Below are 27,254 nucleotides of genomic sequence, written 5' to 3'. Positions count from 1 at the left end.
AGGCTGGAGGTCAGTTCCCTTCCTCTGTTCTGGCTCTGAGGGAAGCTCCTTGGCATATGTACTGTGGCCGTGCTGGGCTGTCTGTGGCCGGGGTCTCCCGAGCACCCAGAATTACTGTGACATTCCAGAAGCACATTTCTGCGAGGCAGAGTCCTGGTCCCTCTGTCATTTGGCAGGCATCTGTGGCAGATCTTGTATTTAACAGGAGTGGCTGATAACAAGATGATAAAAGGCTGATAAAATTCCCTGTGTGGTGAGCTTTGCTGACCTGCTCACCCTAGAACAGGCTGCTACCTTCTGTGCAGCAGCCGGTGCCCTGTCTGGCTGATCCCTGCACCTTGGCGCTCAGAACAGACTCTCTCTTGGGCCACAACCATTTCCAGTACAAGTGCTTGGTTGACACATGCTCTTTGCTTTAGAAGTGATGTTCTCTGTCTCTGGATGGATCTCCTGGGCATCCCACCTCGCTGGCTTCACTTTTGAGTGGATGCAATGAAGATCGTCAAAAGGAATCACAGCTCTTTGCTCCAGGGTCTGCCTTGGTTTGCTTTGACCTCTTGCCCCTGGAACTGTGGTTGCAGGGGTACACACTCCCCAGCTGTTGGTAGGATGAGGAAGCAGAAGCTACAAATAGGCTTTACTCTAAAAACATACCGTCTTGACACCAGCCATGGGGCCTGGCATGAGCCTTATCAGCGAGACTGTAGAGTAGCTGGGACGGGAGCTCTTGTCCCCAGATGTTCTATTTAGTGGAAACACTTCAGTGATAAAAAATACCCTCAAACACCCTCCTGAGAGCAAAGGCCATCCGTGAACTAGCTCCCGCTGCGTGGCTGGAGCTCATCCCTGCACCCATGGATTACATTTGGCAGCGTGTCCTCTGGCCACGCTGGCTCCCGGGAGATGAAGGGCAGTTGCACGAAGGAAACGTTAGGGAAAGTAGGGAGGTGGGAGGAGGGAGCAGGTGATCTTTGTGCAGCAGCTGCGTATCTAGGGCTGGGTTTGGGCTCTGCTGCCTTGAGGTCACAATCCAGCTGCTGCTGCTTGGACCTGCGCTGGTGAGGATGACTCAGAAATCTGGAAGGCAGCCGAGGTGATTTCACTACTGGATCAGAGGCAGCGCAAAAGCCCTCTGGGGTGGGCGAGGTTGCTGGGGAGCATTTACTGATCAAGTGGATGCGCTGTGCATACTAGTGTTCTGGGCCACTGGTATTTGCCAGTTACTGAGTAACTTGGGAGACATTTTACTTGTATTACTAAAAAAAAAGAAAGAAAGAAAGATTAGCACTCTTGGTGGCAAAATATTGTACACAACAAGGGCAGATGATACTAAATAAGTTCAGACTGACACGGAGGTCATTGGTTTTGTGAGTTAATTACCTTTAGAGGTCTTAAATGGTCAAAGGCCAGCGGTTTTCCAGAGGTGCCCCAGGGGTTTCTAGGAGGTCCAGAGGAGGACTCTAGGCTCCATTAAACCCACCTCTCAGAAAGGATGAAAACCTACTCATTTCCAGTTGAGGGAATAGGTCTGGCTTTCTGCTGCTGCTGTCACACATGACCACAACCTAGAGACTTACAACATCGTAAGTCTATTTTATCTTAGAATTCTGCAGAAGTCTGATCAGTGGGCTAGGATCAAGGGCTGTTCCTTCTGGGAGCTGTAGAGGAGAGTCCGTTTCTTTGCCTCTTCCAGCTTGTAGAGGTCACCTGCTCTCCTTTGGCTGGTTTCCCCCATCTTCAAATCCAGCTACATTTTATCTCCTGACCGCAGCTGAGAAAGGTTCTCTGCTTTTAAGGACTTTTTTGATTCCATGGGGTCCATCTGGATAATCCAGGAGAAATCTTCCCATCTCAGGATCCTTAAGTGAATAATAACTGCGAAGTCCATCTTGCCATGTAATACAGCATACACACAGGTTCTGGAGATTAGGTCATAGACAGTGTTGGTACAATATTCTGTCTACCCACAGGGTCAGACGGGGATGGTAATTTATCAGGTTTGCATGGAGGTGAGTGGCAGGAACAGGTCCAAGGACCCAGGTTTTCTGACTGGTCAGGGCCCAAGTCCTTTCCTTCCCACTGTTTTCCGCACTGTGTCATGCCCAGTGGAGGCTGAGTGGTCTCTGTCACAGGCTGCACCGTTCCCGGCAGCCAGTTTGTTCCTGGATACAAGGCTGTGGACATGAGAACAGAAGGAGCTGTCCCTTCCTAGCATTGCAGCAGCAGGGGAGGAGGGGGAAGGGGTGGCCACATGCCATGTTCTCCCTTGCTGGGTCAGAGTTCATGGTGACTCTTGATCCCACTGTATTGATACTCTGTTCTTATCAAGGCTCCTTGTGCCAAGGAACAGAGACCCGGGAGAGCTAGCTAAAATGAGGTGGGTGAGAAGGGATAAATTTGGGAGTTCGAGACTTGCAAATGTTAACCACTATGTATAAAAATAGATAAAAAAACAAATTTCTTCTGTATAGCGTAGGGAACTATATTCAATATCTTGTAACATTGAATTCTTTAATGAAATGTAATTCTTTAATGAAAAAGAAAATGAAAACAAATATATGTGTGTGTATATATATATATGCATGACTGGGACATGATGCTGTATACCAGAAACTGACACATTGTAACTGACTGTACTTCAATAAAAATAAATAAATCAGGTGGGTGGGGTCTGGGGGGCTTTCAGTATAGCTGCTGATTGCAGCCAACCTTTATTGAGCACTTGCTGTGTACCTGGGAGATCACGCTGAGGACTCGCCGATACGCTTGTCCGCGCTCAGAGACGCAGCTCTGGGATATTTCTGTACGGGGGCCCGCACACCCCTACTTATCAAAACCAGATGCACCCCTCTGCCTGCACTGCTATGGAGACCTCAGACCTGAAACTTCCCTCTGTTTTGCTCAGCGCCCCATGGCTTCCTGGTCCAGTCTGAGTGTCTCACTTTCTAATTCCTGGGAGATGAATCTGAGTGGCTGAGCTTGGACAGGCGTCCAGTTGACTTGGACGTGGAAGAGGGGCACAGCCCCTGGGTCTGTGGGTGGGTAGATGGTGACAGATAGGTTTACTCTGGGGTGGGGGCCTTGCCTTATTCAACAGATGTTACTGTGGAAATGCTTTGCAAATTGAACTTGGGTTTGTATTGTTTTAAAAAGACTTTAAAATAATCTCAGAATTATGAAAAGTAGTAAGAATACAGAGAACTTCTATATAGCTTAACCTAAATTCATCAACTATGAATATTTTGCCACATTTGCTCTGTTGTTCTCTATTACGTATTTTATCCAAACCATTTGAAAGTTAACACATGTGACCTCTAAATACTTAAGCATGTCTTTCCTAAGAACAAGGACATTCCTTTTTGTAACTACAGTTCAATTAGTAAAAGACAGGACCTATATCATTGATTACTGTTCACTGTTACACTGTTGAATATACAGTTCATATCCAAGTTCTGCCACTTAACACAATAACATAATTTATAGCAATTCTTCCCCGACCTAGGATGCAGTCCAGCGTAATGCAGATCGTATTCAGTTGTCACGTCTCTGTTGTCCCTTTTGGTTGGGAACAATTCCTCTGCCTTTTTTTTTCTTTGACATTGGCTTATGCGCTTCAAAAGTATCATTTATGTTCTAGCAATTTGGATTTGTATGATAATCCTTCACAAGGAGATTCCTCGTGATTGGATGTATTTTTGTCAGTAATGCTAAAAATGGCGTTTTGCACCTTTTTCACTGTATCCCATCAGGAAGCACATGATGTCATTTTGTCCCAACACTGGGGATGTCAGTTTCGACCCTTTGGTTAATGTGGTGTTGAGCTTGTGTAATTTAATCCATGGGTTCTAGAGAAGGTGAGCATTTAAAGAGGATCATCTCCTTCTTTAAAGCGCAGTCTGATTTGCAAGTGCTTTTTATGCATGGGACTTGACTGAAGCAGTCACCCTTGTTCTCTGCAGGGTGTGCTCCTGAATATAGGTAGAAGGGCTGATGTCCTCAGAGCCCATGTGGAGGAAAAACCTGCTCAGGGTAGGAACAGAGCATCATCTCTGCCCTTGTGGCAGGAGTAAGGTCCACCCTGGAGACAGAAGCATAAAAGCCTTGTGAACAGTGAGTTCCCTTTGACTGCATCTGGCCTGGCTGCCTCTGATTTATCTAGAAGCACAAAAGATAGATGAGGATGTGGGGAAATTTCTTCTTTGTACACATTTGATAGTTGTGTAAATGCTAAAGACAGTGGTCCAAGCTGCTGCCACTGGATTTCTCTTGAGGATCTCCTGTCTTCTGACACAGACTCAGTGAGCTGCTTTGGTTTGGTCAGCTTGCATGATATTTGCATACCAGGCATGTAAGCTTCTGGACCTTTATGGGATTATGGGATTCCTTGTAGACTCGAGTCTCAAGACTCAGGAGGCTGCCATGTGGGAAGGATGTGCTACTTAGAGCTCTGGACATTTTCAGTTTGATTATGGCCAGTATTATCTTCATTAATGCTTCTCCAACTTCTACTTGATGAACTGTTTCATATTGAACGTTTGACCTTGCTGACCCCTAGAGCTGTTGTTCCCACTTTTTATTAAGAAGCAAACACAGTAACCACATGCAATCTACTTTAGGGACAGTAAAATCGAAAAAAAAAATTTAAAAAGGGATAAATGTACCTTTAAAAATGAAATATACTAAATGATCACAAACACTTATGATAAATAACAGTACATCTTGACTCACCTACCGAGTATGCTGCTAAAAAAAAAGGATTCTTACAAAGATTAAAATGCTTTATTTTTTTTTCAGTTTTTTTTTAAATTTATGGCTTTATTTTTTTTCTCAAATAGTTTTTTGATTTGTCCTGGGAAGTTGTGATGCTTAAACTTCTTTGTGGGGTTATCCCTGTGTGACTTGGAACACATTCGTCCATGTCATCAGAAGAATGATGACGGCAGGTCTTCACCACATCCCAGAGATAGCTGGTTGGACAAATAAATAGGCCTGGCCGTATATTCCCAGAGGTTATGCTTGTGCCTGGATTGGAGTAAAAATTATAGGCAGCCTTAGGAAAACTAGGTTTGGAGACATTCTATCTTCCCCTAAAGAATGCTAATAATTTAATTCCTTATCCTGTGCCCTGATAACAACAAAAACTTCTCAGAGTCGTGTGTGTTCTTATGTTTTAAAGATACTGATGAGTGTCATTTGCTTTTCTACCGTACTTTAGCCAGCTATGCATGAACTTTTTTACACTGAGTCATCTGTGGCTAACACAGAAGTGCTAGATAAATGTGGTCTTGTGGTGGTCGTGACGGGGAGGTCCGGAGGTGGTTGTGACGGGGAGGTCCGGAGGTGGTCGTGACGGGGAGGTCCGGTGGTGGTCGTGACGGGGAGATCCAGAGGTGGTTGTGACGGGGAGGTCTGGTGGTGGTCGTGATGGGGCGGTCTGGTGGTGGTCGTGATGGGGAGGAGGTTGGGGAGCTGAGGTTGGTGGACTAGGACTGGAATGCCCAGGACATGCGAAGAATAAGATTTTGAGAAGAAGAGCTAGAACAAATTAAAAGTAATATGCTGAAAAGATACTGGGGCCTCATTTACTTTGGTATCTTCCAGGAAGAGGGAATTCAGAATGAGTGAGTTATCTCAGTAGTTAATTGAAGGGTCCCCCAGTTACAGGTGAGACTATTAAGGTTTTCTGGCAAACGTCTGAAGTGCATTGTATACTTTCCCACTTGAGAAGTAGTAGGTAAGTATCCTAATCTTACCTTTTTTCTCCTTTGTGACTCAGAATTCTGTGCTGGCTTGAAATAGTAGCCACTCTCCAGGCTGTTAGGGTACAGGGGTTGGTCCCCTCCCTCTGATAGGTCATATCTCATCTGACCGTCTGAGTCTGCCTCAGGAACCCCCATCCCTGTGCTGTTTGGACATGCCTTCAGGCAGGACTGAAAGGACCCAAGATGTACCTAATAACCAAGTTGGTAATTCTGGCCTCCTGGGAATTGCTCTCTTCGGTGACTTCGAGCACGTACGTGGGCTCAGTGATGGTTTTTAGTTTCCCGCCTGGGGTATCTTCTCATGGCGCAGGGTTGGTGGCTGTTCTGTATCTGGGTCCTAGCTTACGAAGTCATGACAATATGGCGAGGTCAGCGCCACTGAAAGAAGATTTTATTACTTAAATTTCCTGAGAGGAGGGGCCATGCCTTGTAGGAGGCATCAGGGTGGTCAGGAGGCAGAAGACAGGAGGGAGGAGAAAGCCTTGGCCAGAGTCCTTATTGGGATTGCCACAGGAAAGGCAGGGCAGGGCAGAGCGAACAGCCTGGTTTGAGTAATCCTGGTGGGCTTTGGGCCATGGGGTGGTCTCTAGGTGCCTGGTGCCTGGCCCTGGGATGATTTAGGGGCTTGGTGTTGGGTAAAGGAGGTGATAGTGGGTATAGACTCAGGATTGGCTGGCTTCTAAGAATTGGCTGGCCCTGGGATGGGCAGCCTCTCCCCAGGGCTCAAAAGCCCCCCATGTCAGAGCATCAAGAATACAGAAAACAAGAACATAGTTCACGTAGTTGGCCCTGTGGTGTATGGATGCCACACAGACAAATCCAGAGTCTAAGACAACGCAGTGAGAACAGTGGCCTCGTAACAGATGGGTCGAGGTTGCTGACTGCCTGACTTCTACGTGCCTGTCGGATCACTGTGAGCTCATTAGCACCCTTGGCTCTAACTCTGTAGTGCTGGGAGCTTTATGACAGTGGGATCCTCACTTCTCCTTTCTGCTAGAAAGAGGTGTCTCTGTCATCAGTGGAGGGTGTTTCCTGTGTTCTTGTTCAGGAATGCCCTTCAAGGCAGATGAAGCCTCATTTTACCAAGGGAAAATAAGCAAATTACGGGCCTCTGAGAACTGGGGATAAGGGAAGCCATGTTGGTGGGGAATGTGTTTCCCCCTCAATTTCTGGTGTGCATGTATATATTTCAGTAAGTGGCTAAATGTCCACCACATTGTCATTTTATGAGCAAGCTAAGTTATTCAGGTGCATCTTACCACTTTTATTTACTGTACAAGTAGTAAATGCTATGACAGAAACGTTAGAAAATTCAGATCAGTAAAAATAAAAGTCGCCCTCATAATCCTGCTATCTGGATATATCCTCTGTTTTTAAAGTATTAAATTCTTCAAGATGTGACTTTGCTTTCATAATTTTTTGCCAAAACATTTTCCCCCATAGCTTCCAGAAATTTTGAAATTCTCAGTTGCGAAATTCCTCCAAATTGTGAAATTCATTAATGAAAATGTGCAAATAAGATTTCATTTTGCATCAATCTATTCCAAATAATTGCCTTCTGTTACGGTGGAATTCACGTAATCACAGAGAAATTTGTCAATTCCTTAGTCTCTAATGACCCTCGGGAGGTGATCTGAGGTTGGGCTTTAGACAGAATGTAATAGCCCAGGACGATACTCTGGCCACCTTCTCGCCGTGTTAGCCTGGAGAACTTGGAGTGTTGGTGTGGCCCTCCTGTTCGGGGTGGAAGGATTGGAAATCTGGACACTACTATTGCATTTGCTTTGTGTTCCCTTCTGCCTTCTTCGGGATGCTGGGTTAGGATGTTTGTAGTTTAGTAGGTGGAGAGCCGGATAATTGGTGTAAATCATGATCTGGGAAGTCTGGTCCCTGAACAGCTGTTGGTCAGCTGCAGCGCTGATAACTCAGCAGACAGTTAACTTCCATCTGAGAATCAGAAATTGTGTCAGAAACGGCAGGGCTATCACATAGATCTGGGTTTCCAGCGTTGCCTCACCATCTAACCGCTGTGTGAGTGCTGGCCAGTTAGAAAGCACCTGAGCTTAGGTTTCCTCAGCTGTAAAATGCTGCTCACCTGTGCACCTGGTAGGATTGCTGTGAGAAGGGAGCCGAACAAGACGATGTAGGTGACGAGCCCATCCTCATGCCTGGCTCTTAGTAATCGTGCAGTAAGGTGCTGTCTTCCTGCCCTCCCTTGGTAGGTTTTATTTTTATAAGCATAGGATAGATTGGAGCATGTTATTGTCAGGCATGAGTCTGTTCTAAGCTCGCCTTACAAAAGGTCTCCGGAATCTACTCATCGAGGCCCCTTTTACTCTTTCACATAATACGCTGGTCCATCACAAGTTGGGCTAAGTCTACTGTAGGGAAATAGCACTGAACCCCCTAGTCTGTAAGAAAGGAGGATACCGGTGAGGAAGGTTGTTTTCAGACCTGCCAAAATTAGGGATGCAGCCCCTATCTGTCAGGGCAATACCAGGATTCCTTTATTCCCAGGAAGACAAATGGTAGGAGGCCAGAGGGCAGCACACAGGCCAGTGGCTATCACATGCACTTTTATCCTCAGTGCTTTTAGCTTCTTCAGTTATCCCAAGGGTCCTGAGACCCCTGAGGCCCCTGAGCGGATGTGTTCCCTTGGAATTGGGGTGCACACAGCCAAGGGGGCACCCTGGCCCTGCAGCCTTCACTCGGGGCTGACTGTCCCCAAGGCGGAGGTCCTGGGCTCTTGGCAAAATTTAATTACAGCCTCTGCCTATGGCTGGACCTCAGCTGGCAGGGTCTTGGGGGTTTTAAACAAAAGCATGAGCCTCTCCAGAAGTAGATTAGGGAGATGTCCATTCAAGCAGGGGATTTGTGCATGTTAATTCTCAGAGCAGATATCTGACAGCAAAAGGACCATGTGACCTTATTTAGAAAAAAGGCTGCACTTTGTTAACCTTTATTCCCTCAAGAAAGAAAAATCATTACATGGCAGAGGCTCAGGCCCCATGGGAGGTTTTCTGGATGATTCTCCACTTTGAGAGTCATGCTTCCACAGATAGGATAAAATTATCAGAAATTTCTGACTGTCCCCACTGCATATTCTTTTTTTGTTGGGAAAAAGAAATCCATATTTCTTGCATATCCTAGGCTTTTGTCCCTTCCTTCCCAGTCCTAGCAGATAGGGGAAAAAATTTTTTTTAAAGGAAGAGGAAAAAAGGCATTGATTTGAAAAAACATTGCCCTGTCTCCTACTTGCTCCCCACTGCCCCACCCTCAACATGCTTATTCAATATCGGTAAGTGGTGAAAAGATTCTAAGCGGATTCACTCAAAGACAGATGCAGGCCCCCGACAGGCAGCTAGGCTCCTCCTTTGAGCCTTCCTGAAACGCTGCCCACCCCCTCACGCCTGCCCTGGTCACCCCACCCCCAGCTGAGTCCTCCCTCCTCCCTGTTCCCGTAAGACTGTTCACATCTATTTCCAAGAAAGCAGCATGGAATAAAGGAGAGCGCACGACGTGGAATTGGAAGACTTCAGTCCAAAAGCAGGCTTCACCACCTCCTAGCTGCAACTCGGAGCTTCTGAGCCTGTAGCTCCTTCACTGCACTTGCAATTATACTGTGTGTTGCCGGCTTGTCTCCCAGCTAGACAAGGGAAGTCCTGGAGGACAGGATGTTGCTCATCCTGTTATTTCCAGTCATTTATCTAGTTACTCATTTCTTTATACAATTACCCTCTTAGGACCCAAGAATAGAGAGATGAACATGATGCCATGTGGCACGTGGTTGGAATTACAAGCTGCTGCTTCCCCTTTTCTTTTCTTTCTTTTTTTTTTTTTCCTTGAGTGATGTGATGCACATATAGTTGAGGAAGCTTTGGCCCTTTCCCCCCAGAGCATTCACTAGAGAGGAGCAGGACCTGGCCCTGCTTGTTTACCCTGACTGCAAAACTTCTTCCCTTTTTTTAGGTTGAATGAAAGAATCTTTAAATTCTATAGTCTTTACGATTTTCCCAAGCTTCACACACATGATTTTATATAATCCCAATATAACCCTTTTCCCCTCTACTTCTGTGTTGCCTTCCCCCCAAACACTTGTTTGTTCTCTTTACCTGTGAATCTGCTTCTTTTTTTTATTCTTTTTTTTATTTTTTAGTTTGTTGTATTTTTTAGATTTCACATATAAGTGACAGCTTACAGTATTTGTCTTTCTCTGTCTGACTTATTTCACATAGCATACTGCCCTCCAAGTCCATCCATATTGCTGCAGATGGCAAAATTTCATTCTTCTTAAAGGCTGAGTAGTATTCCATTGTGTGTGTGGAATCATCTTTATTCAGCCATCTGTTGATGGACACTTAGGGTTGCTTCCATACCTTGGCAGTTGTAAATTGAAGCCAGTCTTGGAAATACCATCCCCATGGGAGGCTTTCCTAAGTTTAGGGGTAAAGTGAGACCTTCCAGTTGAAAAATTTCCTGCCCTCTGCCAAGGTAAGCAAGGGTGAGAAGGGGATCAGGGCTTACAGCTTTTAATGAGATTGGTAGAAATTGGGATCAAGAGGCTGAATACACGGAACAGAATTTGAGACGCCTCGGTAAACAGACAGTGGCCACGGAGAAATAGGAAATGCTGGTGTTTCAAACACCAGCTCTGTCACCTGTTCCACCTGGAGAGGGTAAACTATTATTACTCTTCCTTTTTCCAGAAGCAATTTTGTGTTTGAAAACCCCGAAGGACCACATTCCACTTGATCCCTTTTATTAACAAAAATTGTACTTTGCAGTGAGGGCGGGGGTGGTTGGGGAGCCTTTTCAAGATTGGAGCCTGGAGGCATCGGGATAGTTAATTACATGTTTGCCTTTTGGCTTCTTTCCAGCCTTTCATCATGGATGACCCCTTATCTATAATTTTTAGGCCGAAAAAAGTCCTTTTCCTCTTTTGTGTGTTTTATGAGGCTAAACAGATGATGATAATGATCTAAGCACTAGCTTTGGAAAGCAATTACAGTGGATGAAAAGGGTCAAGATAGATTCCACCACAGATGTCAGCCCGCGGAGGCTGTGATTCCAGGCATCGCCGGGGTTGAGCTGACCAGTCTGGCCAGCTGAGCTGGGAGCCCTCTAACTGGCTCACTCTCCCCATGGAGGTCTTCCGCAGCTGCTGGCGTTATCTGTGTACGGAGAGAAGTGACCCATTTCCTGGGGTGAGGTATACAAGGAGGCTAATTTCTCAAAAAATCACAAGTCTGGCTGCACATGAGAACCTCCTATACAGCTTAGAAAGAAATTACAGGGAACCCCATCTCCTAAGATGCCGTCTCGCTGGAGTTCAGGTGAGCATTGGAGTTAGTGTTGTGGCTAGGATGGTGGATCAGGGCTGAGTCCACTGGCCCTCCTCACTCTCACTGCCCAGAGCGGGCCGTGGGCCCAGCAGCACCTGCATCACCTGGGAGCTTATTAGAAATGCGAACTCCCAGGCTCCGCCCCGGCTTCCAGCATCAGGACCTGCTGTTTAACAAGGTCCCAGGTGGTTTGTGTGCATGTCAAGGTTTGAGAAGCCTCGTCCCATATGGTTATATGAGATGATCAGTGCTTGATTGTTCCTGGCAATGGAATATTGATTCTGTACATTTATTTACCTTTGTTTTTCTTTAATTAATGGAGGTACTGAGGATTGAACCCAGGAACTTGTGCATGATAAGCACACACTCTACCACTGAGCTATATCCTCCCCCTGATTCTGTACATTTATGTATTTAGTTTACCAGTACTCTCCCTCCTAAGGATTGGCTTACGATCTGCATAAATCTAATTTTTAAAATGATAATATGCGAATCATCTCTTTTATGGATTGTAACTAACTTTTAGTTGCTTTGACTTTTATTGTTCACACACGCATACTAATATTTCATTTAAATACACTTAATCTGTAAGATGAACTGAGTTCTATAGCGAAATAAGGAGGAGGATTCTTTGGGCTCTGCTTGTGTGATTCCTGCCTTTGTTCCCTGTGCCGTGAAGCAGCCTCTGGCTATGTCTCCCTCCCCCTAGGTGGAGGTGATTTGCTCCTCCTTGGGGCTATAGTTTTCCCCTAGTGTCTATTACTGCACTTGCCTCAGTGTGTTGGAATTTTTGTTAGCATTCCTGATACCCATGGATGAGGCCCTAGTTTTATTCATAACTGCATTGCCCGCATCTGGGGCATACCTGATGCGTTGTATAGGGATTCAGTGAAAGTTCACTGGGGAAATGAGTGAATGAGGGACATCGAGGATGAAGGGTTCCTGGTATACCTCTGAGTGTGGATGATTCCGGTGTACTTGTGTTTCTCCATTACTCCCTCCCCAAAATATCTGGGGATGGAGAGTGAGGGTCACTTCATTTTCTGTTGGAGATCTTGGTACTTGATTGAAGAAGATTAAATCAATGGAGGTCAAACAAAATTAGGCTAAATGGACAGATCTTTAATTAGGTGGTTAGAATGGCCATTTACAACATCTCTCGGTGACTTGTAAGCATGGTGATTTTCTCAGCTCCTTCTGGAACATGCCCTCCTGTAAATTCATGGCTCCTGCTTCCTTAGATGGGGAGAAGTCTGTTTCCAGGTCCAGCGGTATCTTTGGGTTGATGACCTTTGAAAATGGCTCTATAGAGCTCTGGCCTTAAATTGCAGCCACCGAGAGCTCTGCTAGCCACGGGTCTCTGAGGAATAGCAAGAGCCTTATTATGATATGAATTTTTTCTCCTGAGGATTGTTTTTATGCCAAGAGACTCCACATTCAGCTTAATATAACCTTAAGTGCCTCATAATTGAGAAGATACATTTATTGTTGAAAATTGTAAAAAAGGAATGCATCCTGGTGTCCGTGTCAGTGCTTCTTTTGGTGACGGGATTGTGGGTTCTTCTCTGAATTCCACAGCATCTGGTCCCCTCTCTGCTGATGTCGCAGCCCTGGTGGACTTTTACTTGCTTTTTGAAAACTAAGGACATCTTGAGCTTTCTATCTTAGTTGAAAAATTTAAAGTCTAGAATTTTATACCTGTTAAGAACAAAAATCTAATTCTTACTTATATTTTTTAAAGTAAAATGCTCTGGTTTGTCTCTCTGACCTGAGCTTGATTTTCTTAATCTCTCTTTTTGTAGGTTTACGATTTGGTTTGCAGTTTTTCAGCACAGTGGAGCAGCCCCTAATCACCTGCCCCCAGCCCTGAGATGATCTTAAGATTGTGTCTTTGAGGTCATTTACCTTCAGTAACTGTTTGAAATTTCTTACAAGCTCGTGCACAAACACGGCATGGTTGAGGGGACTGGAGGCATCTTTGGCTTTCCAAGGAGCTGGGATAGCGAGAAGCAGTGATACTGAGTAAAATGACAGTGAGGAGTTAAGTACTGCACGTGAAACCAGGAAGCTGTCTCAAACAAACACTCCTCTTTTCTCCAGCTCCCTCGTTGTGGGGTGGCATTTCACACTGCGGGGACTTTTCAGGTAACAGGTTCTTACACTTCAAAGCTCTTGAACTGAATTCGTTTAAAACACTCTGAAAGTCTGTCTAAATATTTCTTGTATTTCTTTGTTTCAAAGAGTGTGCTAGAACAATGTTTTTCCTGATCATTCAAAATCATTGTTGCTTTACAGCTGCTTTTGTACACGGGCGAGTGATTTGAGTAGAACTGTTTGAATCCTGCAAAAGCATGTCCCCAAACCTCTTGTGAGGTTTGAGTGTTGAGTCTTTGAGTCTGTTAAGCTCCCTCATGCTCAGTGGTCAGTTCCCCCACTGTCCTTTCTCACCTTCTTGGTGGCTACTTACCCTGGTAGAAGGGCCACTTGGCAAGTTTGTTGGAATTAATCATATGCAATGGTCAATAATTTTGAGTTCAAGCAAGAGGGACTTGCTTTCATCAGACAGTTGTGTTGGGCTGTTGGACAATCTTTTCATTTGCTAGACGAAAAAAATTTTTAATGTGTTTCTGTGTTGGTGGCTCTGTCTTAGATAGCCTGGGTGGCCGTGAGTCTGACCTGTGTCTGAATAGCTCTCACAGGAATTCAGGGTATATCCTGGTGTCAAATGATCCCCAACACCTGGTGTGATGTTTTCCATAAAACTTACTTTCTAGGAGGATTTTTTTTCTCCTCTAAAGTTTAGTCCTTTTTATGGATAAATATTCATTACTGATCCATTACATTTTAGGAAGGGTAGGGGGAGTATGTGAAGGGCATCAAAAATTGTTAGATTTGGCAAAAATGTTCAAGGAATTAATAGACTCTGGGGAGAGCTGTGTAAAGGTTACTATCAACAGAGTAGAGGTCTATTGATGGAATATAATGGAGTCTTAAGTCACTGATGATTAAATGGCCAGTGAAAGACAGAGGGTTGGACTTTCGTTCCTAGGACCTGTTAAGACAGAATTAGACATGCCATGCTGACTTTATGGAAAATTCTAGGAATAACTTAATGAGGTTTTTTTTTTTCTGGGCCTACATTTATGTTTGCAGTCTGATCGTTCTTCTCCCAGAGACATTGTTTTTACTTCTTACAAAATACTGAATAGAGAAATGGCCTGGATATGACTTGAAACCAGGCTTCCTGTAAGCAGACATAGTTTGAAATTGAGAAAAAAGTGGTATGAAAGTGCAGGTGATCAAGTGTAGTTTGCTGAAATTGGCCATTCCTTCAACATTCTTTTCTCAAATTCTTTCAAAACTACAATTCAGGTGGGAGTAACAGGGATGAATGTCCAAATGGATGGTAGCCGTTGGTGGCTTTTTATGTCTAAAATGAGTGCAACAGGGCTTTCCCGGCCAACATGGCTCCACAGACCACATTGGGGAACCAAATATTTATTGTCTCACCTGTGCTCAGGATATAGGGAGGCACATTGTGGCTGGCTTCCATACCACAAAACAAAAGGACACCTTTGGTGTGGATTAAACTGGGATCCAGTGGGGTAGGGGCAGTCCTACTTGCCTTTGGACTTGAGGTGCTGAATCACGGCTGGGCTCATAGCAGCCCAAACCTAAAACGAGGCAAGGAGAAGATTATGTTAAATAAAACATTCTCAGAAATGGCTGAGAAAGACCTGGAATTTCTGCTGTGGCCAGTGAAAGCTCTATCAGGACTCACTTGGAGTTGGGCACAATGTAAAATTCCTTCTTTGAGGGAGCACTGTTGGGAAAGGAATTTTTGCCTCAATTGAGTAACTTTGCTCTGCTATTTAATATGCATACCCTTCTTGAGCAGTTAAAGATGCAGAAGAAAGATAGCATTGTTTCAAGACGGTTCTCACAGGCTGTTCTTGGCCATCTTTCCTGAGCGTGCAGGCCCTGCCATGGTCCATATGTCAGCACGATTTTGATGTTCAGAATTTGGTAACCTGAGGGGGCTTGCAGTCTTGCCAGAGCACTTCTGTTCCTCACTGATAGTGCCGCTGAAAAGGGCATTTTGTGTGCATTGGGGAGCTTAGAAATATTCTGTGTAAAGGTGCAGTGTGCTGTGGGCATGGTAGAGACCATCCCAGTGAGTGCAGACCAATGACCTTTTTCAAAAGGCTGAGAGAGACTGGGAGAGGTAAGCCTTCCCTCCATGCATTGTTTAAGAAAAGGTGGAGATTTGTCCCTGCTCCTTGCTTCCATTTGGCCGAAGGATGTGGGTTGGGCCATCTCTTGGCATCCTCAGGGCTATACAAAGTCCCTTTTGTTCCCCCTTCCTCCTGAGCCAGTCACATGTGTCTCTTGGCCTGTGTTTGTGAAACAAGCCTTTGGCTGAGGCCAAGGGGAAGGCTGGGGTGGACATCCATGACTGGCTGCTGAGAAATGCCGTCAATTCCGGCCCTGCTAGGCCTGTACTGAAGGACCCACCCTTGCATGAGGCTGCCTGGATACCACCCTTAGTTTTTTGATTGGCTCTTCCCACAATGAAGCTTCTACTTTGCACTGCCCTGAGAAGACCTTAATTCTTAGGTAGAGCTTTTCATGGTTTGCTCACCCTCTGAATTGTCAGGCCATGTGCTGGGGTGCAGGATATCTGAGTTGCAGAGGTGACTGCAAGCTGTCCTTGGGAAGGACAAGACCCAGTGAGAGGGACGCATCTGTCCACACAGGTGGGAGTGGACCTTGGAAGTGGTTGTCTTTTCTTTAATTGGCAGGATTTTAAAGTGGTAAATGATTTTATGCTTGATCTTTCTGTATTTGTAATTTTTAAAGATCTATTTTGAAGAACCTCATGAATCTTATAACCAATTTTGGAGAGGATGATTTCCAAGGTAAATAACCAACAAATGGGCCTCATGTTTGTGGAGGGTCAAGTACTGAGACACTAACTGAAAAGCAATTAACAGCACAGTAGGATCGGGGGATGCAGACAGCATGGCTTGTGCATGGCTTTGTGGTCTTGATTGCTCTGTTTGTCCTGGGTCTCTGATGGGCCCAGTGGGAGGCCTGGTGACAGGTGGCTCTGCCTTGAAGAATATGACGGTCTAATGCACGAATTGGAAGGCATCGGCCACAACTTTCCTCAGCCCAATGAAGCTTTGCAGGATTTGGGGTCTCTTCCCCTTGACAAGGCTGCCTCCTTCCTTCTTAATTTCTTTGAAAGACAGACCCTGTTTTTCTTGGAAAAGACATGGTAGCTTGACTTTTCTAAATTTGACAAATTTTCTTAAGTGCCTTTAAAACATGGAGTTGCCAAAAACCAATGCTTGAACTGCTGGCTTCCTCTTCAGAGGCCATAAATGAGCTTTTAGGCTTTGAAGTTTCTAAGGAGGAAGGCAGTCCCTGTGAAGTAATGGGCAAAGCAGTGGGGAGGGGTCAGCCAGGATGGCAAGCCTGTGCTGCCAGCAGATGGCTGACCTTGGACGAGGCATTCCAGGCTCTGGGCATCAGGTTTGTTGCCAGGATCGCTGGGCCTGTGATAGCTGGACTCTTCCGAAATGATGAATTTCAGAAAGGACTTCACTGCGCTCTGGACTCCACTGTTGGTTATCACAACTCTATTGATCCACAAAGATGGGTGTTGTGTCCTTTGTTGCTTGACTTCCGGCCCAGCTGGAAGACAGGGGAGAGGGACGTGCTCTGTGGCTCCGGATCCTGGCTTGGAGATGGAATTTGGAAGCACGAACACACAGGCCAGCTGTTAGAACGGCCCCTTGCAGAACTGCGAGTCAACATGAAATAGAGAGGCCGGGTGATAAACCGTCTTGGACTTTGGCTTTCCTGTCACCTCTGCCTCCCTTCCTTACTCTTGGGTACTTGGTGACAACTATGAAGCTAATGCTTCCATTTTAGGTACCATAAAGCCTAGAGAGGGGTTGGAGGAAAACAATTTTGTAAAGCCTGGAAGGTTTTTACTTGACAGCTCTGTTTGCTGTGTTTTCAGATACCATGCTGTTGGCTGCACAGTCTTCCAAGGCCAGGTGCTTCATACCTCATGGTCTGGCCACTCTGATTGCCTGGGTTCATGTGGCCAGTTTGGGGCTCCGCTGTGATGGAGTATTAAGCAAACTCCCTCGGTAGCCATTTTTAAAGTTTTATGTATTTAAATTTCAGAAGTAATATGTTTTCTGTGGCTAATTTGTGATACGTAGAAAAATATAGAGAATAAAAGTCACCCACTTGGAATGAACAAACAGGCTGCCCCTCCTTAGACTTGCCCCTAAATTTTGTGTCTGCAGCACTAAGATCTGAACTAGCCATGCTGGGCACCTGGGATCAGCAGGCACTTATCCATCTATCTTGGTGTGGTTTGTGCTCATTCTCCTTGGAGCTTGAATCCTCTCTACTTACTGCGCCTTTTAGCACTGACTTACCTACTTAACCCAAATATGCTTTTATACGTCGAGAGACTCCTTAAGTGATGAGTGGATTGACTCACTGCCACCAGCTTGTAAAGCTCCTTAGACAAGTGATTTTCTTTCTGTGAAATGAAAAGATCACAGCACCTGCCCTCCTCCTTAGCTTTTCCCTCCTTGGAAATTCCCTGGCATCCTGGTGGCCATGTGGGTACCCTTGGCTGCACTCCGCGGAGCTCCCAAAGTGCGCCCTGCCCGTGTCCTCTCCTGGCTCTTTTCCAGCAGGGGCCTTTCTCTAGGAGGGCTTTGTCCTGCTCTGAATTTATTGTCATCTTTTGTCGGTTCCTTCTTCTCCTCCCCTGTCCGGTGGGCTTGTCTGAGAACAAGGAAGACTCAGGAAGCCTCACTGCGCTTCTGAGACCAGGTGGCCATGCTTCAGCGAGTCTTGAACCACTTCCCCCGTTGCGCTCTCTCTTGACAAACCTCCGTTTCATGATTAGTTTTCAGCCAGCTGTATCTAAGCCGGGAGAATCCGAACTGGGGAAGAGCATACCTGGGTTTTGGTTCCACATTGGTGTGTTTTTGGGTAATTGCATTTTTGAGCCTTTATTTATCCATCAGTGTAACGTACTGCATGTAAAGCTCCTGAGGGAACTGGGTAAAGTTGTAAGTTTGCAGAGATTTTCCGTTCTCCAACTGTCGTTTCTTTCTGGACATACAAGATAATAGCTCTAGATTTTATGGCTTTGTTTAATTCTAGTGGGCCCTGAGGTAAATGGAGACAAGTACCCTGTTTCTTTTTTTTTTTTCTTTTTTCTTTGGCTTTTTTTGGGGGGCTGGTAGGTTATTAGGTTTCTTTCTTTCTTTGTTAGTGGAGGACCTGGGGATTGAACCCAGGACCTCATGCATGCTAAGCACACACTTTACCACTGAGCTATACCCACCTCCCCAAGGTACCCTGTTGATGGACTGGAAGACTTAACATTAAGGTATCCTCTCCTTAAAGTGACCTAAAGGTTCAATGCAATCTCAATCAAAGCCCCTGAAGGCTATTTAAAACAATTTTTTTATTAAGACATCAACAAACTGATAATAAAATTTGCATGGGAATGCAGAGGACTCAGAGTAGCCAAAACAATTTGGGGGGAAAAACATAGTTGGAGGGCTTATGCTATGGAATTTAAAGATGTGCTATAAAACGACATAAATAAAAGACAGTGTGGCATCCTGGAAGGGTATGCATGTTAGATCCCTGGAGCAGGGTAGAGAGCCCAGAAATGGGCCCACAAATACATGGTCAACAGATTTTGACCAAAGGGGCAGACTCTTTCACTGGATTGGCTGTCAACAAGTGATGCTAGAACAGTTTGGTACCCATACGGAAAAAGGGGGACCTTGATTCTGAGGTTACACCAGGTTAAAAAAAAAATGAACTCGGGATAGGTCATAGACTAAGGTAGTTTTGGTAGTTCTTCTAGGTAGACTGCAGTCGTTCATTCTATTGCCAGCAGTGGGTTACATCTTGTTGTAGTCATGAGGGAGGAGCAGTGTGCTGAGTGCTGAGAGGGTAACAGGAAGAAGTTGTGATTTTTCTTAATGCTGCCCTCCTTTGGTTGGGTAATAACATAAGCAAAAAACAAAACCAAAAAGCCATGCTTCTTGGGGGTACCTCCAGGGGATAGATTTTGGTTCTCCTCCCTGTCCCCCTTTTCCTCTTGCTTTGCAAGTGAATCTCACTTTAGCTTATGCACAGTGCTCAGGAAAAGTTGTCTTAAATCTGGTTTATGTTCATTTAAACAAACCTATTTTAAAACAGACTAAGAAATCCTGGCAATTAAACAATCCTGTGGCGTTAACGTTAGTGAGCAGGGACTCCTCCTGTTTAGCCAGCGTTCTTCCGGCAGTTCTGTTCTGGGGCTCCACCCACGGGAGCCCACCTGCCCTCTAATTGGAGTCTGGGGGTCGGGAGCCCAGCTGGCGGGTGAGTCCTCACCTAACTCTGTAATTTACCTGGTGGCCCCAGGCTGGAGCACTTCCTGGACTTCTCCCAACTGCAGGGTTGGCTGTCTTCTTCTAGGCACAAATACTAGCTGTTAGGTGAATACTGACTGCTAGGTGAAGGCACAAATACTGGCTATTTCACCTCGGTCTCTTCCACACGCCGGGGTAAAGACTGCTTTGTGACATCAGTGGAGAGCAAATTAAGGAACTCACGCCTGATGTGAGGAAGAGTAAAAGAAGTTCCCCGGACACCCAGTCTGTGATGTATGGTTGTGGAGCCTTGTGTGCCTCTGTGGAGGGGGGCAACCTGGCCCTTCGGGCAGCCTGAACTTGGTCCTTGCGTTAACCAAAGGTCACTGTATGCTTTGAAGCTAATGATGTGATGATTAAGTTAGTGACAGGTTTAAGGTCATTCTTTCCTCTGTTTTTTTCCTTTTTATCAAACAAATATTTAGGTAGTATTTACTTTTTGTCAGACGTTGTCCTAGATGGAGGAGAACCATCCTGAACAAGACCCATAAAGGAGCTGACACTCCAGTTCAGGAGTGCTTCCTGGTGCATTCTCCCTTGTCAGTTTCTTAAACGCTCAGCAAATCCAGCCAGCTGCGATACCCCTAAGAGGAAGGGACCTTTCTGTCCTCCGAAATCACTCGTGTGTGGTGCAGGTTATGAGAGCGTGGCAGTTGTAAGAGCACATCACGCCGTGGCAGTTTGTGGAAGAGCGTATATAGGCTACCCTCTGGAAAACTGGACCATGTCAGACCTTTGTTGGGTGTGGTAGGAGGAGAAAAATAAGGAGACTCTCCAAGGGGTGCCTTCTCCGTAGGAAATGTTCAGCAAATATTTATCGAGCAAATTCATATCCGCGTGGGACAATCACACGGATCATACGACAGACATTCGACTGGAATCTAACTCTTCAGACGGACCCTTTGAATTCCGAGGGACGCTGTTGGATCTAGGTAAGGGAAGAGCCCTCCTGCCAGGAGAACCTTGAGTTTGTTTCTGGAGCTTTCTTAAAAGGAAAGCTCTCACAAAGGTTTGGGGGAGTCTTAAATCGGCAGTGTGTTTGAAGCAAGCGACGTTGTCTTGTGACCTTCCCTTGGGGTCTTGCATACTTTGATTTGGAAGAAGCAGGCATTGCTCTGTAGTTATAAATAACTACGCAACTGGAGAGTTTCACCAAGGGCCCCAGGTTGAAACAGCTGATTCCACTCGTATTGTAGAGCCAGGAACACATCTTTTTGAAATCATGTGTGAATAGAATGGCATTCAGACAGGATATTAATCTTCCTAGAAATCATCCCAGAAAAGTAGAATGTCTCCTTTTAATCCCACACCCAACCCTCTCCACCCCCGCGTGTGTGTATGTGTGTCTGTGTGTGTGTTTTGGTTTGTTTTTTGGCTTTTGTATGTGTTTGTTATTTTATTTAACATGTGAAATGAATGAACTACAGATTTTTTTTTTGTATTTATTGATGACAAATAATTAAGTATCTTCACTTTTTAGCTTAAAAACACTTGCTGAGATGTGCTTAAGTAATTTAAGGGTCAGTAGGGACCTTAAAACTGTTTAATCTCTCAAAGAACTGATTCATGAATTGTTCTAAAAGGAGAAAAAAATAAAGATTTTTTTTTTTTAAATTGAGGTATAGTCAGTTTACACTGTTGTGTCAATTTCTGGTGTACAACATGATGTTTCAGTCATACATAGACATACACATGTTTGTTTTCATATTCTTTTTCATTATAGGTTACTACAAGGTATTGAATATTGTTCCCTGTGCTATACACAAGAAACCCGTTGTTTATCTATTTTATATATAATAGTATCTGCAAATCTCAAATTCCAATTGATCCCTTCCCACCTCTTTCCCCTCTGGTAACTGTAAGTCTGTTTTCTATGTCTGTTTCTATTTTGTAAATAACTTCACTTGTGTCTTTTGTTTGTTTGTTTTTAAAGTCCACGTGTGGGTGATATCATAGGGTGTTTTACTTAGGATACTTTCTACCAAGATAAATTTATTCAAAGAACTGCCTTTTACTGAAAGATAATAAATACCCTTCCTACTTTTTTAGGTTTTAAAATGTCTGTTTTTGGTGAAATGATGGTTGGAGGCTGTTTTCCCAAGGGAGGACATTGAAGACAAAGTTGTCAGCTCAGTGGGGGGAGGGGGGCCTGGGGATTTTCTGCTGTGAATTACCAAAGTTTGGTAACCACTCATCTGTGGTTAAGTTGTCCTCTCATTACTAAGTCCCCATCCAGTCGGAGTGTTTGCACTCGGAGCCCCCTGCCCCAAGGCTGGTCTTCCTTTCGGCAGCTATGGCTGGGGGCTGGAGTGGAGCTGATGTTTTGTAATCATAACCCAGGAAAATGCCTGGGAAACAGAGCACAGGTGGGTGGGCAAAAGCAGGGTGGGCTTTGGGTCCACGGTTTGATGATTGCCGTGGCCAAAGCAGAAATGCCCGTGAGCTTGAGTTAGTGCTGTGAGTTAATTGCATGATCATTAAATGCTAACGTGGTTGATCAGAGGAACTGTGTAATTGAGCCGTAATAAAATGTTGCATGCTTAGTAAGCAATTGAGTTGTCTTCCCCAGGATGTAGGCAGCACCCGGCAGGAGATGCATAGATGTCTTAAACAAGCTCATTTTTTCACCGTTCTGCCCTTTTGTCTTCTAAGGAAGATAGATAAGACGTTTCTCTAAAATAAAGAGTCCAGTCCGCTATTAACCATACCTGAAAACCAGATTCATAATTTTATATGAAATAATCTGTATAGTACTTTATTTTTGGCATGTGGAATGTTTACTTGTTATCCTTAAAGAAATTCAAGGTTTTTTTTTTTTGTTTTTGTGGTTTTCTTTTGGCTATAGATTTTTGAACTTCCCTTTTTTTTTTAAAAAACACTTCTTGTTGGGGAACCTCTAATAATAAGAATCCATGTAGATTGTCCACAGTGGCTCTCTGAGTAAGCCTTAATTTTTATGTTTGATAGAGATGAATAAATACATCATTTAATCATGGTGATAAATTTTAATATGTGATATTTCCTTCTAAGTGAATGAATATTTAAGTCTTAGAGATGGTCATTAAAGCAAATGTTTGTTTTTTTCTCCTTAAAACATGTGGGCAGTTTAAAATAAAAGTGACCAAATTGGTATCAAGTTGAAAAGAAATTTAGGGAAATAAGTTACTTTTAATGCATTTTAACTTTGAACAAATGATAAAAAGTACAATTTTTATAACTTAGTTCACTGTCTTAGATTTCCCCTGAAAATGTGAGTCCAGGCTTTGAGCATGAATTTTTTTAGTTAGTGCAAAATTATTTTGGGCTTATGTTTTCTTCTTTAGATTATTTTCTGTAGTACTTTTAGCCCAATTAAAGGGCTGTGTGTAATCATTGTTTTTTTCCTTCCTGCTGTGAATAGAATAATCTATTGCTTTTTTTTTATTGAAGTCTAATTGATTTACAGAGTTGTAGTAGTTTCTGGTGTACAGCATAGTGATTCAGTATGCATATATATTTTTTCATATTCTTTTCCATTATATGTTATTATAAGTTATGAATATAGCTCCCTGTGCTATGTAGTAGGACCTTGTTGTTTATCTATTCTGTATATAGTAGTTTGTATCTGCTAATCCCAAGCTCCCAATTTATCCTTCCCCTACCTTTCCCCTTTGGTAACCATGAGTTGGTTTTCTACATCTGTTAGTCTGTTACTGTTTTGTAAATAAGTTCATTTGTATCATTTTTTCTATTCCACATATAAGTGATATATGGTATTTGTCTTTTTCTGATGACCTCTAGGTCCATTCATGTTGTGGCAAATGGCATTATTTCATTCTTCTTAATGGATGAGTAGTATTCCATTGTATGTGTGTGTGCATGTGTGTACACCACAACTTCTTTATCCTATCATCTGTCAATGTACACTTGGGCTGCTTCCACGTCTTGGCTGTTTTAAATAGTGCTGCTGTGAACATTGGGGTGCACGTGTCTTTTTGAATTAAAGTCCCCTTGGGATATATGCCCCCAAATAAATGCTCTATTTTTAGTTTTTTAAGGATCCTTCATGCTGTTCACCATAGTGGCCGCACCATTTTACACTCCTACCAGCAGTGCAGAAGGGTTCCTTTTCCTTCACACCCTCTTCAGCATTTATTATTTGCAGACTTTTTGATGATGGCCATTCTAACTGGTGTGAGGGGGTACCTCATTGTAGTTTTGATTTGCATTTCTCTAATAATTAGTGATGAAGAGTGAACACTTTTGTGGGTGAATTTACCATAAACCAGGCTCTAGTATCAGTATCTTATTGCTTACTTTTAACTAGCCTTTCTAACAACCCTAGTGGGTGAATCCTGTTCTTATCTTTATTTTATAGATGATGAAACTAAACTACAGATCAATTAAGTAACTTGCTTAGGATCACATAACTATTTAGTGGTGGAGCCAGGATTTGAAGCAAGGACGTCTGGCTCTAGAATCTCCATCCTTAACCATTACCCTGTGCTTCCTGTCTGCATATACTGGTCACGCTGACAGTGACAGCTTTGAGTGTGTCAGGATCTTGGAGTATCAGCTTCATACAAATAGGCTTTTTCCGTAAGAATTTACTTTTTTGGAAAAATGACTCTTGTTTGTTAAAACCTCATTTCGATACTAGAACCTATTTGTTTTAGCCAATCATGGATAACAGCATTTGTTCATTGATGACACCATTGATGACCTTCTATTTCTGTTATTTAATAAATTTCTAACTTGTAATAATCATAATAAAATACAAATATACCAGTTGGTATCTCAAATCTGTGTGATTTAGCAAAATTCCAGGAGGTCTTCTCATAGCGTCCAGTTTCTGAAGAATGATTTAGCCTTGGGATTCCACTTCTGACTCAGCAGCTGGGTGTTGAGTGTCCATCCCTCCTCGGGTCCTTGGCACGTTTTGCCTGGAACGCACATGCTCCAAGACTGGCTCCATCCAGCCTTCTGGGCCCCACCCTGCTGGCGTCTCAGTGATCACAGAGCCCAGGAGGAAGGGCTTGGGGAGCGTTTTAGTGCTTGGCCTTTCGCATGCCCCTCTTCCCAGTAGGACCACTGACTGGCTTGCCCCGGCTACTTCCCACCTCCCCGCCTGGAGCTCCCTCCCTCCACGCTGCCTTTCACCGCTTGGGCTCCCTTGAGAGAGAGAGAGAATCCAGTGGCTTTGATTCAGTGTCCACATCCTGTTGTTTCCCAATAAGAAAAGGACGTGTTAAGGCTGGGATTTGGATAGGGACGCTCGTTTCAAATTAATTCTGTATTTAAAACTCTTATTTTTGTAAGCCTTGTGAAACAAAATGTTCTTGGTACACAGAAGGAGTTGTGAGGTTGGACTCCTACCAATAGTCCATATTTTCCCATTCTTTTTGGTGTTGTCACTGGCAGTTTGTTAAGCCCTGTCCAAAATGAGCTGGTAAGGCGTGATTCTGGGGCCCTCAATGGCCCATTTTCAGTGTCCCTGCTCATGACAGTTCCTGCCAGCCCCTCTGTCAGTGCTGGGGACCTGCCAGCCTGCCATCTCCCGGGATAGTGGGTGCAGGAGCATTGGCCCTGTGGTGCAGTGACCCGGAGGGTGAGGGCACTGGGCTGCAGGGTCAGTTTCAGACTTGGGAACTGCCTAGTAGATTTGTGGCTTTGGGCAAACACCCCATCTCTCTGAGGTTCAGTTCTGAAGCTGTCAAATGGGGAGTTACACTGATACTTATGCTAGAAGTTGAGATACTTTGTAGTAATGAGATATTATAGAAATAGTTACGTGGTGATGACACATGGATAAGGTAGAGATATTGCCTGACACCTAGTAGGACTACTTCTCTGAGCCAGACCTAGGACTTAGCATGTCATTTAGTTTGTGAGTTATGCTCATTGTAACCTGGAGACCCTGTGTGGAGCCTCTGTCCCTTTTGCCCCATTAATCTGCACCTGGTGATGTTTTGCCCGCCCCAGGGGAATGCTGTGGTTGGGTGATTGGCAGCTGCAGGGTGGGCTGTGAGTGTCTGGCCCCCAGGCATCGCCCTGTCTCTGCCCCCTGGATGCCTCCAGGCCCTTGAAACAACTCTGAGAATTAATCAGGTGTGTCTTTATGGATGTGAAAGCAGACATCCTCCAGAGAACCCAAATACCTGGTATAAAGTGACACCACATGCCCTTCCTAAGACCAGAAAAGGTAAGTGGGTTTGGAATGAAGTTAAAATGCACAGATTGCCCGTAGGTCTTGGGCCCAAGTATACAGTACGTACAATGCCAAAGGGCGTGGACAGCAACTTTCTGCAGTACCAGTGGGACGAGGCTTACTATTCTAAGGTATCCATCTCCTGCTGAGTGCTAGGCTCTGCAGGAAGTCCTCCCCTGTCCCCACTTGGGAGTGACCGCCAGCCACTGACCCTCCTTGTGGCCGTGCTGTTCGTAGCTGTTTCTAGGTCATACTAAGTGTGATGAGGCAGCTGCTACCAGAACTTGGTGTCAATGACATATGGACGGAGTGAAAAATACACACATCTAAGGGGTTTGTCAACCTGTTTTTCATGTTTAGGAGTCTTTCTAAGTTAAAGAAGGGCTGATGAGATTGTAGGAATTACTCTGTACTTTCACATGAAAAATCCAACACCCACCCCCAAAAAGCTTGGGCCTAGTTCCAAACTGCCCACTGGAGGCTTGTGAAAATTTCTTTAAATTCTCCTTTTTTTTTTTCTTACGACTTCGATTTCACGTTTCATCTCATAGTGCCTTTTATCTGTTTTAATGTACAAATGATAGTTTTCTTCCGAAATGCTAGAGGAGGATTGACTTGCATGAAAGAGATGCCACATTGATCCTGTAGGCCCCCTACCTACAGCGGCCCCTGGGGGTGTGCCCTCCCCCATGTGGGAAGTAGAGGCCGTTCTGCCTCCAACAGGAGGCTGTCTTGTGGGAGGATGTAGCCATGCTTCGTAGCGTTCACTCCTGGATGTTAAGATTGACTCCAGTTTCACTGACCATTAAAGAATTTCGAGAGCCTTAATACTTCTAATTCAGGATGAGGCTTTTTGTGTCGAAACTGTTCCCTTGAGCCAAGGTAGAATGAGCAACCCTACTTTTCCAGAGTTTTTGTCTTTGGTTAAAACAAAAATAAGCCTTTAAATTGCCGTCAGATGGTCTTTTGGGGCTGCCTTTCTGAGGAGCCAGCAGTGACTAGAAGTCACTGGGAAGCCAGCAGTGACCCTGGTTTTGGTTTTGCGCTTCTCCGTACAGGGCTGTGGCTTAAACGGCTCCCTGTGGTGTCCCAGTTGCAGTGTCTGGTCCTCGCTGCTGCTTCATTGACGACTAGGTTCTTGTTCTGGGTCAGAAGCAGAGGCTCATGAATCTGAGATTAGTATCCCTTGGATGAATTTTTCAGTTTGCCATGCCACATTCATATCATAGCCCCTTGGCATCTCTGCATGGTTGGGGTCTGTGATAGCAGTGGGAAATTTTAGTCTTTTAGTGTTGCAATGCCTGTATTTCACTGAAAGATTCAACATCGTTTCTAGGGCCCTCTGGCTGAGTTTGTTCTGTCTCTTGAGTGGCTCATTTGTGGGCCTCTCTTGGTTCGGAGATGTCTCTTAGTTGAAAAACCCTTTTTTTGTCTTCTATATTTAAGCTTTTCTTTATTCTTGATAACATTTCTATCCTAAGTACCATGG

The 27,254-nt window shown here is 44.5% G+C and overlaps 1 protein-coding gene and 1 non-coding gene across 5 annotated transcripts in view; one reads left to right on the top strand and one right to left on the bottom strand.

The window, feature by feature from the left end:
- Window positions 1–27,254, top strand: part of TLN2 (talin 2) — a 426,530-nt gene that overhangs the window by 108,634 nt on the left and 290,642 nt on the right. The gene's annotated exons all lie outside the window — the stretch shown is intronic.
- Window positions 11,422–11,494, bottom strand: TRNAD-AUC (transfer RNA aspartic acid (anticodon AUC)). The gene has a single exon. It is a non-coding gene; the product is annotated as a tRNA-Asp (tRNA).

Source organism: Vicugna pacos, chromosome 6, assembly GCF_048564905.1.
Source record: "Vicugna pacos chromosome 6, VicPac4, whole genome shotgun sequence".
NCBI classification, from domain to species: domain Eukaryota; kingdom Metazoa; phylum Chordata; class Mammalia; order Artiodactyla; family Camelidae; genus Vicugna; species Vicugna pacos.
Note: the sequence above shows the minus strand (reverse complement) of the source record. Positions and strands in the feature narration are given on the sequence as shown.